Genomic DNA, 19,202 nt, shown 5'->3' with positions numbered 1-19,202 from the left:
AGAGGAGGCTGCTTTCACTGGGGGGGGGGGGGAGATAGGGTAGGGGTTGGGGTTAGGGGAAAGGGAAGGGGGGGGGTAGTGTTTTAAAGCAAATATTTTCAGTGGCAGCATTGGTACTATCGAATTCACTAATAATGAATTACTGAAAAGTAAAAAATAAAACAACTAAATAGCGGCGTATGATACGCCGCGGGTCGGCTCGTAAAAAGAAAGCCACATACGGAAAAAAAAAGTTTTTGAAATATTTATTTGACTAAAATAGTTTATTTTTTAAGTGCAACATTATGCAATTAAAAGTTATTATACATGGGTAAGTCAGTTCATTTACACGTAGATAGGCCTACATTCGAGTGTGAAATCTTTTTTTTTCGTATATTAATAACTTAGAAGTCAAACAGTTCAGTACTGATTTTTAAAGGAAGTTTCCCTTCCAAACCTGACGGTCTATGGAGAAAATGAAATAGAGTTCACTTGTTTCTGTGACCTCGGCGTATGAAGAGATAGTGTGGTCAGTACTTTGCCCAGCCGCCCTTACTGTTCCTATTGTGAGTTAGGTACCCATTAAAGTTGGGTGGACTCAGGGCCGGTCTACTGACTTGAACCCGGATTCGAACTCGAGACTTACGGGTTAGCAGTCCAGCTCTCTACCGCTAGACCACTCAGTCCCACGATTTTTTAAGTGAGCGAATAAAAAACAACAAGCAAGCTTTGGCCTATGAGGCTGTAAAATCAACAGCCACGTACGGGTCAAGTTGGAAGGTGATGGATGAGGCCCTATGTTCCACAAGGAGAAAAAAAGATTCTCTAGTTACCCTTAATTCAAATACCTCCAGGGGTCGGCGTGGTCAAGTCGGTAATGCTCATTGCTGCTAAATCGAAAAGTCTCGAGTTCGATTCCTAGGGCAGATAAGACTCGACAGCTGGGGACAGCCACTCTTCTAGGAGAGACAACTCCAAAATCAAACAACTGCTGCCTTGTAGTTGGTTCTTGGTTGGATAATGGTTATGGAAGCAAATCCAAAAAGAAAAGCAGGCTAAAATCTGAGTCCAAGGCCTCAATGGCGCATAACCAGTTGACACATAATACTTAATTGTGTTGGAGGGGATCCCTTCCGACACTAAAATTACGAACGAAGAAGAAGAAAGAAGAAATACATCTAAGTGTATTTAAAGGGATGAATATATATATATATATATATATATATATATATATATATATATATATATATATATATATATATATATAATACAGTAGCGTAGCGAGGGGGGGGGGGGCGGGGGGTGACATATGTCCCCGGGCGCCGACCTTAGGGGGGGCGCCAAATTGAAAGTTTGAGGGGGGGTGCAAATGAAAAGTTCGAGGGGGGGGGGGGTGCAAATCGAAAGTTTGAGGGGGGGTGCAAATGAAAAGTTCGAGGGGAGGGGTGCAAATGAAAAGTTCGAGGTGGGGGGGGTGCAAATCGAAAATTTGCTCACAAGTCGGCGCCAAATTGAAAGTATGTCCCCGGGCGCCGGGAAGGGTCGCTACGCCTCTGATATAATATATAAACACTTTAAAAACACTTTATAGCCTTTTCTAATAATAAAATTATGTTTGATCGGTTTAAAAAAAAGTATAAAAAGTAGAAGATTCTTGTCAGGACACAATTTAATAATAATAGAAAAAAAATTGCGTTTCAATCAAAACCGGTTATGTAAATTAGATCTGGAATTGCATGCTGTACCTGACCCCACCTTTCCCGAAGTGCAGTGGAGGCAGAATGTAAAGATATTGCTATTTGCACGAAGATAGTTTTATGAACCTATTGATGAACGTGTCATTTGATATTATGAACTCGTTGTGACTCGATTAATCCATTGAATTACCCTACACATATATTTCAAAGGCACATTTTTTGCTTATTGTTAAAATATCTTTCTCAGCCACTGAGGGTATCTAAGAGTAAAAAAAAAACAATCACAAGTTTAAATCAATCAAATATTTAGTAAGGGGGCGAAGCGGTCGGATCAAACTTTAAACGCACATTCAATTAATTTAAAACAATGTCAGATTCAGTTTTTGAAAAGGTGTACAAACCTTCAAAAACAAAATGTATAATGCATTTAACATCCGAAAATAAACATTCATATATTTTTTTAACTACAATGATAAAAACGAAAGCATTGGTTGTTTTTCATTCTTTAAATCGACCAACACTTTTACAATTAATATTACTGTTAGTAACGCAGCATACAAGCACACTTGCAAGCGCAAAAACAAAAGCACAAACAAAACACAAGCAAACAAACACATAAACACACACACCAACATATGAACAAGAAAAAGAAAACAATCTCTAGAATATTTTTGATGTGACAACACATAAACACACACCAACAAACGAACAAAAGAACAAACCAATCTCTAGCAAAATTGTCGATGAGACAAACACACAAACACACACCAACAAACGAACAAGAAAAACAAAACAATCTGTAGCATATTTTCGATGTGACATTTTTAACCCTGAAAATATATTTATTCGTTACGCTCGAATAAATACAGGTTACATAGTTTCTGCAGCCAAAAATTCTCTAGTAAGTGTAGCGTATTTTCTCCATATATGGCACCAGTCAAGAAACATTCTGTAGTGAAATCTTCCAGCTTACTTCACCTGCCCCCCTCCTTTAAACCCTTCCCCCTTTCCCCCTACCCACTAAGTCTTATGTTAGATCATGTCACCTAGCAAGGTGTAGAATTACGGCAGATAGGTGAAGAATGAATGGGTGGGGGGTATAAAAAACTAACAAGAAGCTCTGGGTTGCTTTAAAAGTGAATAGAAAATATTACAAACTCAGCAGGCATAATGTAAACCCCAAAGACATAAACGTGAACGAGCTATGGATAAAAAGGGACGTGACATTGTTAAAGAGCAACGTAACACTCAAGTCTCGTACAGTTTAACTTTAATCTTGGCGTGACAAGATATTCATTAAAATATCTAAGTTTATAGTTAGAGAACTTAGCATGACAATATATTCCTTTAAATCAAGTTCCCTTTTTTTAGATAAAAAAACTTTACGTGGCAAGTCATCGATTTTAAAACAAGATACCTTAGATACCCCAAAGCTGATACAGATTTCAACGTGACATGACGGGGTGAATTTGACGTGACAGACAGATCTTAACGTGAACAGGACGGTTTGAATTTGATAGATCATTTCGTGACAAGACGGTATAAATTTGACGTGACATATATTTTAACATGACATAACGGTATAAATTTGACGTGACGTATATTTTAACGTGACATTACGGTATAAATTTGACGTGACGTATATTTTAACGTGACATAACGGTATCAATTTGGGAGTGGGCACTTGAAATTTATTTGGGGGGGGGGGGGGGGGGGAGACGGGACGGACACTTTTATAAGTTTTATAACTATTCTCGTTTAACAACATCAATACATGTTTATGTTATGCATGGATTTATCTGTTAAAATATGTAAATCCTTATCTGGATTAGCCGTATACTACTATCAAAGAATTTAATCAATAGTAGGTCCGCGCTTAGGTCGCTACATATGTTGGCCAAACAGAGTTTGATAGACAGCTGTGTGTTACGTCAGTTGTTGGTGAGTACAGATCCCTCCTCCTCCCCCTCACTCAAACACATTCACACACACACACTTTGTTAATCTCAATGTGAGTGTCAAGCTCTCACGTTTTTGATCAGCCGTATAACAACAGGGGCGTTATATATATATATATATATATATATATATATATATATATATATATATATATATATATATATATATGTCTGTGTGTAGTAGAAATACAGAGCAGCACGATAATAGTGCAGATATAGGGCAAAGACTTGGTTGTACAGTGCCAACTAGCAACAAATGAAAAGATCATATTTCATGAACTACAGAGAAAGTCAGTGGTTTTTCAGACAATAGTAAACTTTTTTTTTAAAAAAAAGGGGGTGGGTGGAGGGGGGAAACTTTGGGAGAGGGTTTACAAGAATGGTTTATTTATGTTCTATTTAAATTTATGTGATTTATTTTATCTTGGGGACGAGGCGAGCTTGAGAAGGGGGGGGGGGGTGGCTGGGTTAAAAGAAATGCTGTCAAGTAATTCTCCTAAAAATAGAGAAATGCTACTCCTACTCGGTATAAACCTTATATAACATTTTTATAGACCACCACTCCATTTATTATATCACATTTTGAGGAAACCATCCCGTTCATTCACAGACAACGACACAATCAGGCCCTATTCAAAATATCTAATTGAAATTGCTTGTTTCATCTTGGTTAAAAAAAGTTGAATCAAATTAAATGTTAAAGCGGTATGTGAGTGATAGCTTGTGTCTGATTGCCCTTCTAAACGTTACCTATGGCAGAAATAAAAGCAAAATATAAGAATGTTACAAATCTAAGACTGTTCATAAAAGATGTAGCTTATCTACAACACCCCCCTTCATCCGTAGAGCAAGCTGTTCAACATTTTGCCTACCATTTTCGCATTGTGTTTTGTGTGCATTGTGGCATGTGCACCATTTGTTTCACAAAAGGCGCACTGCGATCAATATATAACCACATTAAGGCTAGGGCAAGATGACCTCAGACCCAGCCAACGCATTCTGACCTCATTTTCTATACTATCATCCTTGACATACGTCGGTGCAAAACTATCTGTATAATATATAATTCTCTTCTGGGAGACGCTTAAAAAAGCTGTAAGCGCGCTTCCTACTCCCCCCACCCCTACATGGTCTGGTGAGCTGTGGTTTACAAGCAGAGCCGGGTTTAGTGACGACTATTAGGGGCAGATAATTTAGTTTGAAATGATTTTAAACGTGGGGGGGGGGGGGGTAACTATGTGGAGTTTACTTTAACGGAGGGGGGGGGGAGGAGGGGGGGTTATCGTCCTTAACGAGCTACTTATAGTGTTTTAAAGAAATATTTTCAGTGGCAGCGTTGGTAGTGTCGAATTCATAAATCATGAATTACTGAAAAGTAGAAAAAACGTAAACTAAATAGCGGCGTATGATATGCCGCGGGTCGGCTCGTATTGATTAAAAATATAAGCCCGTGATTTTTTACTAAGACTGTTGCCGTTCATACCAATGACACACCGGGCAGGTGAAGTAGAGTTCAGCTGTTTCAATGATTTCATCACACATAGTGTGGCCCAGCAGGCCTTAGACTTACTGAAAGGAGTCAGGTACCTGAGGAGAGCTGAGTGAACTCAAGGACGACCTACACACTCGAGCCTGGGATCCGAACTCAAGAATTCCGAGTTAGCAGTGGTAAGCGCTACCACCCGGCCACGCCGACCCTAAGAATTCCCTATGAAGTCCATAAGAATGCCCTAAGAATTCCCTATGAATTCCCTATGAAGTCCCTATGAATTCTATCATGTTTGTTTTATGTTTATTGCCTAAACTAAAAATTGTGTACCAGAAGCTTCATGAAATTGCCACTTGCTGAAAGCGACCTTTCCCCTCTCTCAGCATCACGAAGCTTACAAGACAAACGCGAGGACATTTACAAGAAAACAAACGCATCACTTTGTTATCAAGCAATGTATTTTATGACATTAGAGATTTTGCGTTGTTGGTTGCGTAGAGTCCTCGTTAGGGAACCAAGCAAGACAACTTTACTGTCTTCACTTTGCCTCATTACGTTTTCCAACTTTCTCCAGACGTTCTATTATTTGAACTACTGATGCATTCAGTGCTAAAGCGAAGGAATAGAAATATGCTGAAGTGTTGTATATATATATATATATATATATATATATATATATATATATATATATATATATATATATATATATATATATGAAAATAAATAAATAAATATATACATATAAATAAAGAAATATATGTATAGCCTATACATTAATATAAATAAATAAATATATATATTTATATTTACATTTATATATATATATATATATATATATATACATATATATATATATATATATATATATATATATATATATATATATATATATATATATATATATATATATATATATATATATATATATATATATATATATATATATAAATATATATATATATATATATATATATATATATATATATATATATATATATATATATATATATATATATATATATATATATATATATATATATATATATATATATATATACATGTGTTAGAACGGGTGAGATCAATGTCCTGAGATCAATTGTCCGTGAGATATTTTGTCTGAGATCATTTGTCCTGAGATTATTTGTCATGGAACCGTTAGAATGTTATTCACGTGAGGTGTAAAACACGAGAAATGTGTAAAACATGAGTGCGGAGTAAAACCTACGTAGATGATTTGAGTTAGACTCGACCATCTTTGATCCCATCAGCAGGGAAAGAGCAACCAAGAAGTATTTCCACAGGTCCATGCCCACTGAAAAGGTAGATACACGTTTAACAACAAGTATTTCCACTGGTCCATGCCCACTGAAAAGGTAGATACACGTTCAAATAACAATGCTATGGGATCTGATTGTGCTTGAAGAGGTTGAACTTTTGAGGTTTGTAACGGGGTCTTGGCTTTGAGCAGTGTTTTTTCCAGACTAACAGATAAAATTCCGGGAGTGGGGTAGACTTTCATCGGGGAAGGGGGGGGGGGGGTTGAAGGCGCTCCGTAAGAAAATCTGGTTTTGAGGGCATGTGTCTGGCTACCGAGTTTGACAAAAGATACATGGGAAAACAGGTGTTTCGCTGCATATTTACAGTAATGTTATGCAAGGTATGATACTGTATCTCATGATAAAATGGTATTGACAAATGACTTTAAAGAGATGGGCGGGTGTAATCTCAAAATTTAAAAACCAGCTTAAAATATTAATTTAAGCTACTGCATTTGCCTACAGGAAATCCAAAGTTCTGACCCTAAGAAAGAGGTCGACGTGGTCGGGTCCCGAGTTCGAACCCCCGGATCGATGAGACACAATAGCTGGGGAGAGCAACTCATCTAAGATAGAGAACCCAAAAATAAAACAACTGCTAGTTTGTAGTTTGTGCTTGGTTTGGACATAAAGAAAAGCAGGCTGATATTGGTGTCAAGGATATTACCTTATTACATTAACCTAACACTAATTTTCGGAAGACTTTGCTATGGGACAAACGAATTACCAACAGTGTGAGTTAGGTTTTGGAATAGGGTTAACTGTATTTGAAAATACTTTACTACCAGTAATATAACACGAAAAAAAAGACTTAATTAATATTCTTGTATTATACTTATATAACATATAGCTCTAACCCTTATTTCTGACCATAACACTAACATTTTATATTGCAATACAACTAATTAAATAACACAAGATTATGTAGTCGTATACTGGTGTTACTAATAGCACGAAAATAATTTAATTAATCATATCACGGTCAGCATTAATCCTATACAGATTACTCAAATTTTAATTTGTTTCGTTATTATCGAATTGCTTTGTGCTCAATGAATGGGTAGCCGTGCTTTAGAGATTAACTTGACTTTAATAATAGGTAGTCACGTAGTTGTTGGTGCACCCCGACAAAAGAGCGCACGAAAAAAGAGCGCCGACATAAGGGCGCCGATGATGACACATGTTTTAATTAAAACAAGTGTTAACCATGTCATATTCGTTTAGCGTACAACATGTGTTTTGTTTAATTGACTGCGCTCTTATATCGGCGCTCTTTTGTCTGCGCTCTTATGTCGGCACTCTTATGTCGGAGCTCTTATATCGGCGCTCTTTTGTCTGCGCTCTTATGTCGGCGCCCCTATGTCGGCGCTCTTTTGTCTGCGCTCTTAAGTTGGCGCTCTTTTGTCTGCGCTCTTATGTCGGCGCTCTTATGTTGGCGCTCTTTTCTCTGCGCTCTTATGTCGGCGCTCTTTTGTCTGCGCTCTTATGTCGGCGCTCTTATGTTGGCGCTCTTTTCTCTGCGATCTTATGTCGGCGCTCTTATGTTGGCGCTCTTTGTCGTGCGCTTTTTTGACGGGTCACTGTTGTTGAAAGGTTTGTTGTTCAGCTGACTAGCTTAAAGTGGGACGGCGTAGTCGCACAGTACATCATAAGTCTGCTACCGGAAAGTCTGAAATACTGATCTTTGGTTCACATCCGTAGAATTAATTCGTCCACTCAGCTCTGATAGGTATCTGAATCACGTTAGGGAAAGTAAAGACGGCTGGGCTTAGTGCTGACTACAGTCCCTTCATATGTCGAGGTCACTGACAGAGGTGAAATCTACTTCACTTGCCCCTTGGACCGTCGGGTTCGAAAGGGTAACTTAAGGTAACTTATGTGAACTTATGGGAACTTAGGGGAACTTACTAGTAATTTCAAAATTAAAGGATGTCTTCTTCTTCTTCGTTCTTAATGTTTAGTGTTGGAGGGGATCGAGCCTTATCTGCCAGAGGGTTTGAACTCGAGACTTTTTCGAATTTATCAACCATGAGCTTTTGCCGACTCGACCACGCCTCCATCACATTTAAGGATACGTATCAACTGGTTATGAGCCATTGAGGCCATTGACTCCGATTTCAGCCTGCTTTTCTTTTTGGATTTGCTTCCATAGCCTTTGTCCAACCAAGAACAAACTACAAGGCAGCAGTAATTTGATTTTGGAATTGTCTCTCCTAGAAGAGTGGCTGTCCCCAGCTAACGAGCCTCATCTGCCCGAGGTTTCGAACTCGAGACTTTTCGGTTTAGCAAATGATGTAAATACCGACCACATATCTTTATTTTAAGATACATTATGTCATTTATTTATATTTCTCTTTATAAGACTATTGAAATTGTTAATATCAAATTGATTGGGAAATATGGTATAAGTAAATCTTGATACCACTTAAGAGAACATTTTTGTTAGAAAGTATTTGAAAACCATAAGTAAAGTAATGTATACATCGTATTTAATAGAAGGTGCGTGTCTTTCATTCCACATGTAATAAGTTTTTATGCCGACATAATTCTGTGTTGTTTAAACCAGTGTAATGTATAAAATCAGCCGAACAACATATTAATTTAGTTTAAAAATAAAATAAAAGAGTAGTTTAAAACAGCTTAAATAATAAAATAACATATTGTTAAGAATGTTGCCAGATTACAATTTATGTTTCCCAGTAACTTTACCGTCAATATAATTACTAAGGGGTTTATACGTATAAAACTTAAAATAACTTACAAAATGGCGTCGAGTAGCTGTACGCTGAGTTGATGAATCTCGAATTGTTTATTGCAATCAGTGAAGTTTTCATTTGATGCAGGTTTTATGAACAACAGCTTGAACAAAAGTACAGAATGTGTTGTCAGGGGCGTATCTATACACATTTGAATGGAGTAAAAAAATAGACTTGTGCAGGTTGTATTGAGTTTTATAGTGATAAACCACCACTTCATTATGTGTATCCTCCCTTAACAAGACCTGTTCTCAGCTTTCGCTATAAACACAGGGTGTTAAACTTCTGTCCTCAACCTCGACGACCACATTTTAAAAATGCTAGACTCGATGTAAATAAAAATCATTATTTATGTTCACTATTGATACTAATATTAGAAATTACTTATGAATTTATTTTATTTCCTCTGAAAAGCTAATAATTCGTCTATTGTACCCAGCGCATCATTAAAGAATAAAAAAATATTTCTATTCGTGCGCTTATTAAAGTCTATGTTTAGCAAGAGAAATGTTCGTTTTTACAATTATTTTTTAAAATTAATTTTTAAAAAATTGAATTTTCGCTTTTTTTCTTTTAAACATGTAGAGATTATAAGTTCTTGTAATTTTCTATTCCCATAATAAACAAAAAATGTGTATTTGGCGCTACTGTCAAGATATAACTACTTGATGGAGGTGAGTGCTTTATAGCTTTTACCTTGGGGGAGGGGTAGTGACACCAACTGCAAAATTTACAGCGACGCCACTGATCAGAAATCTTCCTACTGTAGAAATGTGGCAGTGCGATATGCTTATAACTTATCTTGAACCGCAAACTATTGTTTTATAACTGGAATTATTTTCATCCTGAATTATACGTTTTCAAACATTCGAAAACCAAACAGTTTGTTCCCCGAATCGATTTTTAAACATATTGTTTGCAAATACGCTGTTGATTTATAAAGAGAATCACATTTGTGTTGATATTGAAGTTCACAACATATTTGACAAAATTAAAACGTCGGAGGAATGTTCGTCAATATCACTTTAACTGCTCCCCCCCCCCACCATTCGAATAAACATCGCAGACGAGGTTCTGCATTGAATGCCCCTTGTTGTTAATGAAGGCAGAAAACAGGTTCTTGAGTACTTTCCCTTGATTTTTTGTTTAGTGAATATATAGTTTCAGAAAAATTAATCGATAAAATTGCAATTCGTAAACTAAAACAAAGTAAAAATTTAATTCATAAATAGTTTATTATTTTACTTACATTCTAAATGGAAAGTATATCCGGCCTACCCTAAAATATTGCAATAATGACCAGATTTTAAGGTAGATAATCCATGTTTTTAAAAAAACTTAATTTACCACTACGAGTTATTTAACTTAATCGCTGTGGTGAAATGATCGAGTTCTGTATTTAATTTGTAGTTAAAAGTCTCAATGTCGTTCAAGGGGTTTACTTGCACCCAACTCTAATGTATCGCGTCATTCAATGTAGGGGTGGTTAGAGTTTGTGCTGACAAAACCCATTCAGCTGTCAAAGAGACGCATGGACTCTGTTTATTCTAGGGCTTATACTAGAGTGACGCGTAAGATTTTACACTTTATTATTGGTCAGGATTACTTAAACTTGGAAGCAATCGCGGAACTTAAACCCCCACCCCCACCCCACTACGCAAAGTAAATATTTCCGATGACAGGACAAATGACCTAAGACAAATTTCTTACGGACAAATAATGTCAGGACAAATGATCTCAAGGACAAATGTTTTCAAGGACAAATGATCTCAATTTTTTAAAATTGTCAGGTGGATTTTTTTTTACACATAATTGTAAAATATACTAAATGAAAAGGCTAAACTAAGTTTTTTAAATAGCATTTTATTTTAACTGTACAAGACATGAAAATGAATAAAATAAATAAAATGTTGAAAGTCTTAGTTACATTATTGTTCGAAAAACGTGAAATAGTTTTCAAAAACCTGATTGGGTCTTCAAGATCGAAATGTAACAATTTTATTTTATCAGTTCCTTAACAGAAATGTAATTTTAGACTTTCTTTGCTGGCTTTTGCCTAGTATAAATCTGAAATCTTAGAAGAGCAGATGCCTTTGAGCGATGTAAAGAAAGAGGCTAAAGTTAGATGATCACCAGTAACTGCTTTGTTGGAATGCATACTATAATTAACTTTGCTTTGCAATGAACACTATGGTTCAAATAAACATTTTTTATCCTGAGAGACTTTGTCATTTATCCTTAATACATTTTGTCTGGGACATTTTGTCTCTAATACTTTTTAATTAGTTTAATACACAATTATTAAAATGAGCACCCTTATTAGACTATTTATAGAGTTGTGATAAGTGATGGAATTGGTTTGAAAGTTTGTCAATCATTCACACTTCAGCTCATATATTTTTCTTTTATAAGCAACAGTATGTTAGTTACTGTAGAACAATCACTGCTGCAGTAGATCTGTTTGTTTGATCTGTTTGATAAACAATGTTTTGGCTCCCGGAGGGATAATGTTAACCTAAGCCTGATCCACACACTCACCCCAGCCCTTATAATCCCTCTAACCCTCACCCTCGTCCTCAAACCGTAATTTTAATCTGAATATCATCATCAACAGCATCTAGAGCCGAATAGTAAATTGATCGCCTATATAACTTCTCATAGACTTATACTCATAATTAAGCATTTGATTGATACTTTTTTTGGCTAACTGAAGATTTCCCATGCGTTTATTTTGATTTTAATTTGAAAGCTGTACAAAGTCCTCATAACCCGGGCCTCTCTGGGTATTTTTTGTTAGTACTATCTATTATCTAAAAAAATACTTAACAACCTGCAGTTATCAAGAATAGTTACAACCCTAAACCTATCCCGAACCCCATTCGTAAGGCAAAAACTATCTCTAATCTTACCCTAACCCTGAAATTATCCCAAACCTCTCTTGCTAAGCCTATCAGTCTCCATAACGCTAACTTTAACTCCATTACTGTACAGTGGAATATGTCTTCTTAAAATTAAAAATGATAAAAGTTTTCTAAAAATATTGTGGGTGCTGGAAGGAGAAACTGAACCTTAGTATGGATCATACCCTCACCCTCACCCTTTAAAAGTTAACCTCAACCTTAATATCAACTTTAAAATTATATATAGAGAAAAATAGTAAATTGCTAGCCTATATAATTCTTTAATTATTTGTATTCAGAACTAAACATATGCTGTGTTCAGTAGTTTATTACCCGCATGTTAAAAATGATAAGAATCGCATGAATAAATCAACTTACACTAACAGAAGTTCTGTTAATGTGAACGTCACCAAAAACTTTAATGAACCCAAGTTGTTGTATTGCAACTGCATACCGATAATCGAAGAAATACAAACCGTTAACATACACCTGGGAAAATAAAAAATTCAAATTCATTGTCTTTCATACGAAAGTAAATAATTTTAACCTTATTTGTCGAGTAAAAAATGTGTATACCAACCTGATATTTTAATTCAGCAGCTTTAATTGTTAACTTAAAATGCGTTCCTCTATTAAACGGCATATCTCCTTTTCTTTCTTCCTTGGCCCATTTACCATCAACCATATGAGTCCTTGCCACAAACTGTCTATTCAATCGGACGCTGAAGTGAAATGCTACGACGGGGAAACAATCGAATTCCAGACACAGTTCAACAGTAAACCTGTTATAGCCATAATAACAAACGAGTTTAAAGTGACCAAAAACTGACCTTGACTGAACGCAGCCGTATATTTACTATAAAAAATTAAAAGTGCTTCAATTAGATTGATTGCTTAAAGATGAGACAAAAAGGTATTTAGTAAGGAGGTAGCTCTGGTGCTGTATGCACCTGGAAAAAGTACCAGATTGTAAGAAATGTCGTAATAAGGGTTTTACTTTAAATTTAAGATTATATTAAATTTTAATAGTAGGCTATTAGATTCGTTGTCGATTCGTAATGGATATGAGGAAATGTTTTACTCAAATTTTGGGACAATGGGTATTTGACAAGAGAGTAATTACCCGAGGTAAGTACCCTGTGGAAATATAGGAGGGATAATGTCGGTGGGAAGGGAAGGAGATTATTGTCATGCTTCCAGTATTTTATTTTTAAAGGTTGCGGGTCAGTAGTGTTTTATTTTTGTAGATTATACTTTGTAGCTTTAAAATAACCATGAGATCTTGACAGAAAAAAACACACAATTATGATGTCATAATTCAGCCCCCACCTCACTCCCACTCAAGCAAAAACCATTGACATTTTGTATTTAGACAGACAGACAGACAGACAGACAGACAGACAGACAGACAGACAGGCAGGCAGGCAGGCAGGCAGGCAGGCAGGCAGGCAGGCAGGCAGGCAGGCAGGCAGGCAGGCAGGCAGGCAGGCAGGCAGGCAGGCAGGCAGGCAGGCAGGCAGGCAGGCAGGCAGGCAGACAGACAGACAGACAGACAGACAGACAGACAGACAGACAGACAGACAGACAGACAGACAGACAGACAGACAGACAGACAGACAGACAGACAGACAGACAGACAGACAGACAGACAGACAGACAGACAGACAGACAGACAGACAGACAGACAGACAGACAGACAGACAGACAGACAGACAGACAGAGACATTCAGACAGATAGAAGAGAGCCTAATATACATTGCTTTATATATATATATATATATATATATATATATATATATATATATATATATATATATATATATATATATATATATATTACGATTGCGTTAGATTGTGCTGGTGGTATACTCAGAAGATTAAATTATCATTTAAGTTATAATCAATACAAACACTAATTTTACAACAGAATCAGCAGTTTAAAAGATTGAACTGGAAGCTATAGGTTAACATAATTATCTCAGGAAAGTATGCCATAAAGCTTAGATTGACAACTTATTTAATATTTAGATTCGAGTTAATTGAACTAATTTAGGAATTTCTTAAAATACCATAAAATATACGGTTGTCCCTTGGCCAGACATAACCGCGTAAGTCCTTAGTATGTATTAAATCAATTATCGATTTATGTAAGACAGCGTTTATTTAGTGTGTGATGTTTAACCTCATCAAACATTTCTCTCTCATTAATATAAATGTGTTTTTGATTGACCCCTCTTAGTATTTAAGTCAAACTAGGTCGCATAGTCAGAAATCAATATGACAAGTTGACAGATCCATCATATATAAGCAAAGTGGTGATTGTTTGCTACTCAAATCTATCAGACTGCGTACTTGAAGGTAAGGTGCAGGGACATTATTCTCGATAAAGTGTGCGATTCATTCTCATGCTCATTGTAACGGGTAAATTAAAACCATAACAATAATTTCGTTTAAAGTTACCGAAAACTAACCTAAACTGAACATGGCCTTTACAAAAAAATATTTTAAAATATTGAATTCAAGCGACCACTTGCAGATGCGTCAAAACCTTGATATTTGGCATCCGGAAAGTACCAGATTCTCAAAAATGTAAAATTAAGGTGAAAATTAAGATGATTTATCGTGATATTTTACCTACTAAAAGAACTTAACTATGCCTAAAATTCCCATATTAATTACCTCCATTCGTTGAACGGAAAAAATAATAAACAAAGAAAACGTTTAAATAAAAGAATATATATCCAATTTTTTTTATTCTGCAGTATGGTAAACTATGTTTTAAAAAACAGTTTCCGTGTTGTCGTTTTATTTCTTCATTTTTTATATAGGATTTGGCCGAGGTATTTAAGTATTATGTCATACTAATATTTCATTATTTAGACAAAATATTCACGCCTTATTAATACCACCCATAGATATAGAAAAGACAACAATATATGTTTGAAAGAAACGTCTTTGTTAAACAATACGTAGTCACGTGATATCAAGTCGGTAGTTGTTTTTTTTTTGGTCAGTCAGACATAAACACGTAAAGGTAATCTTTTATATCTGTAGGTGATAATTGTTCAACAGTCCTTCAGCTAGTTAGGTAATATTTCTTTGTACATTTTGTTGTGCTCGTTGATATTAAATTCTACGTAATAGCATTTTCCTGGTGTCGGAAAGTGGGGAAGAAAAACAGAGTGATCTCTCCTAAACTTTCTCGAATATTCTTATATAACCCTAAGGGAGGTGGCAACTCAGAACATAGACATTATTTTTAATCAATTTTAAATTACTTAAACTTTTTGAAAACAGAAAAGAATCTCGTAGAAAAATTAATTGCGCACCAAGTGAACGCCAAACAAAATGTGTATAATAGGGTGGAATATTATTAGTTCTTTATAAATTCACTTGCGGTTTTTTAGAAATCGGAAATAGCGTAAATTATTACTTTCTGTCAACGGAAATTACTCACAATTTGAAAGAAGGCTGAGAATTGGATCTTTCACTTACAAGGGAAATTTTGTTTATCTATCTTAAACAGTACACAAGTTATAGGCTTTTAAAAATTTAAAGTAGAATAAGTTCCACTTCCTGTTATTGGAAATCGCTGAAAAGCTTACACAGAACTACACATTTGATATAATACTTGCTGTAACGATACTCAAGTCATCGTGTTTACAGACACACACACACACACACACACACACACACACACACACACAGACATGCGGACAAAATTGCAAAACTATGGGTTTTTTTCGACTCAGGGAGGTGTAAAATGTCGAGATCTGTGAAAATCAGGATTTTTTTTTTTGCACGATTAAAATACTTCCTCTATACTTCGTATACGAGAAAGTAAAAACACATAATTTGTTTTCAAAATTGTTTTCTTTTATGTAATCATAGGAAATGGATATCCTCAAGTATACCTTATATTTGCTGCCGCTTGTTCTGAGAAGTTTGATACATGACGCGACAGGGGAAAATATATCCATCAGTAATCCAAAATATTTTCATACTCGTCAGACAGCTTTGAAAAACCAATGGGTAATATTTTTTTCGGTGACATGCATAATAATAAAAACATAACGATGTACACAGGGTAAAGTGCAGAACAATTAACAAATAAAATAGTTGCACTCTTATTTGGGGGAAATGTAGACTAAACAAAAAATAACTTTTATTGATTTCTTTTCCTGTCAGTTTCAAACATAAACAAAATCACACAAACAAACTTAGTTCTGCACAATTCTATGTGAGTCCATTTTTCCTTGTGATCTTGGGTCTCTGTGTTTGTGTGTTTATATGTCTACGTTTCTGAATAACGTTGAGTAAGTGCGTGTGTTTGTGACTGTGCGTCATTCTGTGTGATAATTTGTCGGATTTTTGTCTATCTGTGTGTCTGCCTTTGTGTTTCTCAGTGTGTCTATGTGTGTATAAGTCTGTGTGTCTATGTGTCAGATTTTTGTCTATCTGTGTGTCTGCCTTTGTGTTTCTCAGTGTGTCTATGTGTGTATAAGTCTGTGTGTCTATGTGTCTGTTTGTCTGAGTAGCTTTCTAAGTGTTCAAAGAGTTATTTATTCACCACTACAGTACAAAACCTTTCGATTTTTCTTGGCGTAAAAAATCGCCCCCCCCCCTCCCCCCCCCCCGCTCCATGTACAAAATGTTGGAAAGCAGTTTATGCCAGTCATAGATTCTTAAGGGTATATGTTTTACAATTACACAATCAAAGTTAAATAAACAGTTATATCAGTATGTAAATGCTTGCAGTCATTAAATTTCTTTACGTAGACTGTTTATAATTCAAAACTGCAGCATAAAAGAAGCTTTTATTTTTATCCTACTCGTTTTGCGTTCCCCCTAGTGTCGGCGCCGAAGGCGGCTTGCCCCCATCCCCCCCCCCCCCAGCTACGCCTCTGCCGGAGGGTAACCAATGAATGGTCTGCACGTCGGTAAAAACCCTTCGGTAATCACCAATTAAAAAGTCATTCAAATTCTCAGGTTTAACTTAAATTAAAATTAGACATAGATCTATAAATAAACCATAAATAACCAAACTCAATCTTACATGCAAAGATTGTTAAGGCAGCGTAAAAATTTTATCCAAGTTATTTTATAAGTTTGCATAAAGGTATTATTTTCTTAATCCGGTTTATATAAGTTAAATGAGATATGTTAATAAACGGTCTATTGGGCAAGTGCAGTTTAATTTATCTGTTTCTGTAACTTAGGCATGTTGGGATATAGCAGTGGCGTAGCGAGGTTTTGTATCACCCGGTGCGGCACTTAATGGTGTCACCCCCAGAGGCCTAGCAATCCTTTCCGGGGACACACTTTCAATTTTCGATTTGCATCCCTCCCCCCCCCCCCCTAGAACTTTCGATTTACAACCCCCCCCCCCCCCCCTCAAACTTTCGATTTGCACACTCAAATTAATCACTTAATTAAGTGCAATTATCATTTTTCTCTATATATTTTTTCTATTTTTTGCCTTTGGTGTCGCCCCACTAAATGGTGTCACCCGATGCGGTCCGCACCCCGCCCCCCCCCCCTCGCTACGCCTCTGGGATATAGCATATTAAGTTCTACGCTCTGTCCCCTTGGATAGGGAGGGCTCAGCGGCTCCTACTGAGTTTTATCTTGGATCTGAACTGGAGAGTTTCGGGATAGCAATCTTGCACCCTATACATCCAACCTCCTCTTTCTTCAGGCCACGCTATACCAATGACAATTATTAAATCAGTTAAATGAATGAGAAGGAAATCTTAATATCATTAATGATTAAAAAATAATGTTACGTATAAAATGTTGGTGCTAAGTATAATGTTGATTTAATTTTTACACAACCTATGTAAAAAGGTAGTTTGAAAACCTAAACAAAGCTAGTCAGTATGCCTTGTACACACATAAGCAAATACATACACACATCTGCACATTCACACGCACACAACATAAAAGCGTGGGTCGCTTCTTTAATTCCAGTTTTAATGTATTCAAAACGTGATAGTTTCATTTTATTTCTTTAAATAGTAGTTTATTATAATATATTGAAAGAAAATCTTTATTTTTTTCTTTTTTCTTCTTTTAAGTATATTATTACATAAATGTTTGTTATTAAAACGTTTTTATTCAATTTTTTTGTAGTACAAAATGCCCCACACACATGACATGCTGCCTAAAACGATTTTAAATACGATCTACACTATAACTGGCTTCATTCCTACAAATGCTGGAAAGTAAGTCATAAAATAAAGCTTTGAAAATGAATTAAAAATACTAATCTAGAAATAACACAATTCAAGGTGAGTATATTTTTGTGCATGCATGTACTTATGCACGCTCTTATATACGCACGAATGTATATTATTGTTCACGTGTTTTTGAATGTAAACATGTCCTTTGGGGTCGTCCATAAATGACGTCACACTCGTAGGGGGTAGGGGGGGGGGGTCCGTAATTTTGTGACGGTGTGTGATGAGGGGGAGTGGGGGGGGGGGGGGTTCAGATGGCGCGGCTTCGCACTTTTGCATTATAAAAAAGCAATGTTAGAAAACGAATTTTAGACGTTATTTCGCGTTTTAGAAAATTGTTTTAAAAAATTGTAATAGGAATTGATTAAAATACTCTATTTTGACAGTATTCAGATAAGATGTCAGAAAAATATCGATGTTTAAAATAATTTCCACTGCAATTTTGAGGGGGGGGGGGGGGCTGAAATGTAATATCAAACTGTTTTTTTTTGGCAATGTTTGTAGTAAAACTACTGGGGGAATTAAAAGTTTAAATTCCTGATTCTGTTGTTTCCCTTTAATAATTAAATTAGAAGGGGAAATTGTTTCAATGTTAAAAACCCTTAACAAAACATTTCTGAGACTGGTATATTTCCAGGTGCATACAGCATCAGACCTATTTTCTTACCTAATATCTTTTTTGAAGCCTTTTTAATTTTTTATCGTAAATATAAGGCTGATGTCAGTCAAGGTCAGTTTTTGGTCACTTTAAACTCGTTTATTATTATGGATATAACAGGTTTACTGTTGAGCTGTGTCTGGAATTCGATTGTTTCCCCGTCGTAGCATTTCACTTCAGCGTCCGATTGAATAGACAGTTTGTGGCAAG

General features: G+C 35.8%; 1 long non-coding RNA gene across 1 annotated transcript; it reads right to left on the bottom strand.

Moving 5' to 3' along the window:
* Positions 1 to 5,572: 5,572 nt before the first annotated feature.
* Positions 5,573 to 9,363, bottom strand: LOC131940165 (uncharacterized). Its single transcript, XR_009386523.1, has 3 exons — positions 9,201 to 9,363; positions 6,349 to 6,435; positions 5,573 to 5,732 (listed from the first exon to the last, which is right to left on the bottom strand). It is a non-coding gene; the product is annotated as an uncharacterized LOC131940165 (long non-coding RNA).
* Positions 9,364 to 19,202: the final 9,839 nt, after the last annotated feature.

This window comes from Physella acuta, unplaced genomic scaffold (assembly GCF_028476545.2).
Source record: "Physella acuta isolate Inbredline_101_S28 unplaced genomic scaffold, ASM2847654v3 ptg000310l, whole genome shotgun sequence".
Taxonomy (NCBI): domain Eukaryota; kingdom Metazoa; phylum Mollusca; class Gastropoda; family Physidae; genus Physella; species Physella acuta.
The sequence above is the reverse complement of the archived record's forward strand: the minus strand, read 5'-3'. Positions and strand labels throughout refer to the sequence as shown.